We start from the raw sequence: 6,257 nt of genomic DNA, 5'->3' as shown, positions 1-6,257 counted from the left end.
TAAATAGATTAAGGATTGATTAAGTTGCACAATTATAATTTTTTCACTGGTTTGATTAGGAGCTAACCAATAAGTGCAGTTCAGGGTTGAACTGATATTTATTACATATATAAGTAAAAAAAAAATATCCGCAGACACCGGCTTTAATTGACCCCTTTAATTAAGAATGGGTTGGGGGTTGGGGGGGGTGTTTGGCATATACATGCCATGACCAAGTTTAGTTCAGGATCAATATTTAGTAATGTGTTTTTACACTTATGATAATTGATGTGGTTCTTTTAGCCATCGGTGACTTAAGCACTAGTTAAATGGAGCTACTGCAAAAATCTGTTACTGCCAGCGTTCAACTTATTTTGCTACCATTATTAATGGTGTATTCATTTTTAAATGGTGAATTAAGGTAAACTAATGCAGTGTAAGGAACTCCTTAAGAATGTTAAATGAAGGATTTTACCTAAATTAGATATTTAATCTAGGTAACCTATTTTAAAGGGTCTTAAATCTCTATTCAGGAACGAAATGCAGGATTTAAAGCCTCCTCTTTAGCAGTTCACTTTTTCAAGGACTTGGCCTTTTCTGCTGCTCAGCAGCTCCGTGTTTTGGTCCGGCGTGTTCGTGTGGCGGGAGACAGAGCTGAAACGAATGGTGCTCCGCTGCGGCTGATAATTAATCGTGGCTTGCGCTGGCCGGGCTTGGCACTCGGATTGCGGGTTGGAGGCTGAATCCCTTTGTTAAGCTTTGACCACACAAGTCACCACGCCAGCCCACCCTCCCTCCAGCAGCAAGGGAAACGCCAACTTTGGAGTATTAAGAAAACCAATAGCCTTGTTGACATGAACATGGGAGCCTAACCCCCGCAGCCTCCTCGTATGAGGCATTGATTTTTCTGTCTGGGTGCTGCACTAAAGCCATTCATTCACTATGGGCAGCCCAGGCCTGGCCAAATCTACCACCTCCCGCTTTCTCTTCTCCCCTTCATACCTCTGGGGCTAGGAGCTAAGGATTAAACCCCCTCACCTCCCCTCTTCTCAATTCCAACACACACCCACCCACACACTCACTCACACCCCTACCCAGATGATTGGTGTTGGGCCCGTTTCAGATAGGCAGAAGGTTAAGGATGAAAGGCGGCTGGGGTGGCTAACATCTCAGGCACTTTTGAAATGGACCTGACCTCTCTGACCCCAGGGTCATTAGGGGCTCATTTTCTTCAAGGGAGTCTTAGTTGGTAACACAACACTCCCACTCAGTTGTGCTTACTTAGCAAAAATAATTAGATTACTACTTAAAAGGCTTAAAAAAAATAGATAAATACAAAACAATCATCCATGAGGCCTTGTGCCTTTTTTTTTCCACTCTGCTGAGGGATTATATCTTTTGAACACGCCTTTCAAAGTGTAATCGCATCAACCCAAACCCAATACAGTACAATATTACATTATATACAGTCATGTTATTTATTTTATTCTATTGCTTGACACTTCCTGAAGTATTTTATTACTCTTATACCGCAATAATTGGTCAATGGTTACATGTCATTTGTTATTAACCTAATGTGCTTTCGAGCTGTAATTATTCAAACAATTTCTTGTTATCACGTACATGCTTGTAGAAATAAATATTTGCTTTATCAGCCTTTTTTTCTGTCTCTTGAACTCAATAAAAACGTAACCAAAATTTGGGCAAAGTCCACTGTCCTGAAGTGCTAACAGAACTTAAGGATATTTGCATACGGTTAAAACCTTGTCACTGGAGACTCCTTCCTTTAATTTGTTTTTTTTAAATAAAGCAGTTGTCCTTACAGGAACACTTGTGCTTTAATGAAAGATATAAGAATGAGCACAATAATAAAGAACTGTGGTTTTAACGTCAGGAGTGCTGCTATAGAAAACGAATAAACATCCTTTGTATTTGACAGTTCTGTAATATAATTACGATTATGCCTATGTTGTTTTTTTTTTTTTTTACGTACCAGAATGTTTTTGAATAGTCCACATCCCCAAAATGTCCTGCCTTGTCCAGAATTGAGCTTCAGACGCAGACAAGGGAAAAAAAAAAAAAAAAAGATACACGTAAAAATCACAGATTTTCAGTCTGCGCTACAAAGACAGAGCTCGGAATTAAATCGCATGAATTGTTAACATTCATCTCCGCTATTCAAAGCAAAAGCTTCTTGTTTTAATAACAGGGCTGAAGTAGTTAATATCACTAAATAAATAATGCATGGAATTGCTGTAACAGTCTCGCTCTCTCTCTCTCTTTTTTTTTTTCCTTGCCAGCTCAAATGGCACATGGCGTACGGGTTTTCCAGCTTTAAAGAGATTTGGAGTGAGCGGCATGCACTAGGGCCCTAGGCCACCCATTTGAATACTAATCTCCTTTCAATCATATAAAATGCATCCAATTCATTTATTCAAATCAAAGGGCCATAAACTCACACTTATCACGTATGAAAATATTGCCTGCGTCTTTTTTTCCCCCCTCAGTATTCGACATTTTTTTTTCACGTCCTCTCTTTTCAAAAATTTCACACGGTTGAACTCGGAAGATGGTCAGCGTTATCGCAAGCATCAGCCATTGTTTTGTGGATTTCCATGCGCACACCTTCAGTTCTGATTGCACCAGGGACATTCGACTGAGCCTTAATGCTTTCGCTGATTATGTTTCGGAAATGAGAGGTGCAAAATGATGCGTCCGATCCGAGCAATGCGAGCGCGGGAACAGGCAGAATTCGTATGAACGGCGCAATCATTCTTCCGGAGCTTGATTAACAAAGCTCGCAAGGAGAATTCAAGAAAATGTACATTATTACTTGAACTGTCATACACGGCCAATTGTAATTGACAAGATTTGTATGAGATATGATGCAATAAGAAAATACTGTATATTAAATGGAAAAAAAAGACAAAGAAAAGCTTGCCTTGATTACCAGCAGAACATTAAAGAGAGGCATGATATTAGAACAACACAATTATAGCGCTTTTTTTTTTCTTCCCTGGGACACGCTCCTAGGGTTTCTGATGCATTAGCAAGCCTTGGCTAACAAAGAGAAAAAAAAAATAAGTACAGCAGATTTTCAAAAGCACCAGTTGTACCCAATATCATTAAAAATTCATTCTGCTTCTCCCTCAACATGACAAGTGTTTGGTCGTGGAGAAGATGCGCCGTGTGCCGAGAAAAATCTTGTTTCTTCTTTTTTTTTTTTTCAAGCTATCCTCTTTTTGTTTTTTTGCTAGTTTCTTGCTCTTTTCTCAGCCTCTCTTGCATACTTGTTTCGTTTCTGTCCACTTGTTTTCCTGTATCTTTTTCTCACTTGCTCTTGTTTGCCTGTACCCATCTCCCTCTCTCTTCCTAAATCTCGTGTCCTCTCTCTCTCTCTCTCTCGCTTGTCTTCCTCTGCAGATCTTGGCTTCCCAGCTGAAAGATGTAGCCATTACAGAGCGACAGCTTGACACACAATGACCTGTCAGCGCATTCATCTCTCTGTGTTTTATTTGAGCAGAGAGCCAAAACTGAGCTGAAAATAAGCAAGTTGTTTCAAGGCCCTGGAATGAGATCAAACACGCGCTGGCACCAGCCATGGCTCGCTCTCTGATTTACAGGCCATCTGTCAAAGAGGTGATTAGACCAAAGCAGTGCTTAAAAACCTATAGACACTCTTGACTCATGCAACTCCCTGAACAGAACGCTTTATTCCTGTTTGCTGTGGATGTGCACTCATGGTTAAAAAAAACAGGGCATTTAGGGTCCCCTAAGTGATAACTTACTCATGGGCCCACCACACACATACACACCAACCATATTTACTTTATATGCAGGAATTTATAAACTTGGATAAGTCACCAAAATATACTTGTGCTTTATACTTGTCACCTTAAAGCACAGTGGAATTCTTTCTTTGCATATCCCAGAGAGTTTAGCATGCTGGGGTCAACCATAATACAGTGCCCCTGGAGCACAGAGGGTTAGTGGCCTTGCTTAAGAGCCCAAGAGTGGCAGCTTAGCTATACTAGGGCTCAAACCCCCAACCTTCTAAACAGTAATCCAGATCTTGAACCACTAAACTACCACTTTCCAGGCTACTAAACACAGCTAGTAATGATGCGTGATTTAACATGCACCAGCTCCCTGAGCTTTCATTTTAGTTCCTTGCAAAGAGGGGAAACAAAAGAGACAACTTAAATTGACTATGCCAGACATCTCACATCTCCTGGAAATTTTGAGAGTCTCCAACATAACTGAATTCCTGATGCCAGCAAGTTATAAACAGTGTCCATTAATAGAGTTTTTTCTTCTTAGAAATAAGCTAGAGATTTTTTTGGGTAATGATTAGTAAAACTAACAGTACACTAAACAAGTTTCTCTCTAGACTCTTCTCCTCACTCATCAGATCATCGATCAGTTCAGCGTACAACCGTATTTCACTAGCGCTGTAGTGTCAAAAAAAAAACCATGCAACATTTTTTTAGGAAATTAAATGCAAAACACTTCATTTCAAACCACACTACAGTGTAATAAAAAAGTTTTTTTTTTCCAGGTGCCTGTAAATGTAAAGTGCCAAGCATTTAATAGCATAGCACGTTATTTAACACAGCTGGCTAACTGCTACAGAGCTAATCTATTGATGTATGAGGTGATGGGACCAAACTCCATGTAGACTTCCCTAAAAGTTGTACAAAAATGGGTTCAATAATACAAGAATAGAGTATATGTGTCCAAATATTCTTAACTTGTTTTCCAGATTGGACAAAATCACAAAGCCTAGTATTTCATGACAATCTAAAAAGGATACAACGTATGCCTTTCCCAAACCATAAACTACAAATTTTAAGACATAGTTGTATAGGATGTCTTTAAATGTGGTAACATTACATTTCCCCTTCACTTGATTACTTTATTAACACCCTTGTAGCTGAACAAGCACAATTCTCCGAAAACACTCTCCGGTATCCAGTGGAACATCTTCCCAGATAAATGGAGATTATTATGAAAGCAAATGGGGCCTAAATGTGGACTGGGATGTTCAAAAAGCACATGATCTTAATCAGGTGTCCACAAACCTTTGTCCATAATAGGGATTCTAAGTGCAAGGAAGCCACACATTATGAATTGTAGAGTTATTCGTAGCAGTAAGTCAAATTTGAGTTAAGGGTTCGTGGTGAAAATTGGGGTAGGGATTTCTTGAGATTTCTTGTGAAGCTGCTTCCATCAAATTTTCTTGCACATTGAGATGTTTTTCCCCAATTTAGGTACTAAAGAGTGTTTCATGATCACGGTTTGATCATGATCCAACACTATTTACATTCATTAACCAATTTAGCAGATTAAGATTTTGTTTGGCCAAGAAAAAACTTGGTCATTGTTGAGAGTCTGTAAGGAGTGTTTGGAAGGAGGGTCCAGGGTCAGCACTTTATAACACTCAGAGGTAAAGCTGTTGTTAATAGGTTTATCAGCTCCTGGTGTGAACAGAAGATCAGGGCCTGTATGTGCCCAAAAGAAAACCAGATCAATGAGGGAACCAAACATGATTACAGGATGGTGGAACAAAAGCGTAAAACAAAATAGAGTACCAATACTGAGAGCAGGGCAGGTTCTGGAACAATATTCTCTAGGACTAACTACCAAGGAGCAGTATATATGAAGATAGTGAGGTCTGATAAATAATGTTATCAGACATGCATCAGAACATGAGGCTCAACACAAACAATCTCAGTTAGATGGAAAATGATCCCTCTTCTCTGGACAAATGATAATAAAGCAAATTGCTTTTAACATAAAGGAACCTATTTTCCCCTCTCTCTTTCTACCACTCTCTTTACTTTCAACTATACTTTTCATTTGTGTTTTCCCTTTAATTTCCTTACCATTTTCATTTTGTCTCTTACCTCAGCATAACATAGTGCTGCTCTGTTGCATGGCGCAGATCTACAGTATGTCTATGAATAAAGGAAGACCAGCAGGGTTTTTTTTATAAAGAAGTATGACCAGGTGAAGCACATTTAGGCTGATTACCTGCAAGAGCGTTAAAAGGCCTGTATAGTTGCCCATAGATTTGCCTGAGTATCCAAGTCTATATATATATAACTTAAAAAGAATAAAAATGAGGATGTTTTATATTTATTAAAAGTTACAAAAGGAAAAAAGTGCAATGTGTCATTCTTTAAAACAGCAAAAAAATTTAAGTAAAATACTGCTCGTATAAAGGAAAAAAAAAGTTTACTGTTTGATATTTAAACTTAAATTTTAGTGGACCCCTG

General features: G+C 38.9%; 1 long non-coding RNA gene across 1 annotated transcript in view; it reads right to left on the bottom strand.

Moving 5' to 3' along the window:
• Positions 1 to 5,968, bottom strand: part of LOC124379638 — a 10,209-nt gene extending 4,241 nt beyond the window's left edge. The window contains exons 1-2 of the long non-coding RNA XR_006924465.1: positions 5,886 to 5,968; positions 1,973 to 2,029 (exon numbers count right to left, since the gene is read on the bottom strand). This is a non-coding gene — a long non-coding RNA (uncharacterized LOC124379638). The remainder of the gene's footprint in view (positions 1 to 1,972; positions 2,030 to 5,885) is intronic.
• Positions 5,969 to 6,257: the final 289 nt, after the last annotated feature.

This window comes from Silurus meridionalis, chromosome 26 (assembly GCF_014805685.1).
Source record: "Silurus meridionalis isolate SWU-2019-XX chromosome 26, ASM1480568v1, whole genome shotgun sequence".
Taxonomy (NCBI): Eukaryota; Metazoa; Chordata; class Actinopteri; order Siluriformes; family Siluridae; genus Silurus; species Silurus meridionalis.
Note: the sequence above shows the minus strand (reverse complement) of the source record. Positions and strands in the feature narration are given on the sequence as shown.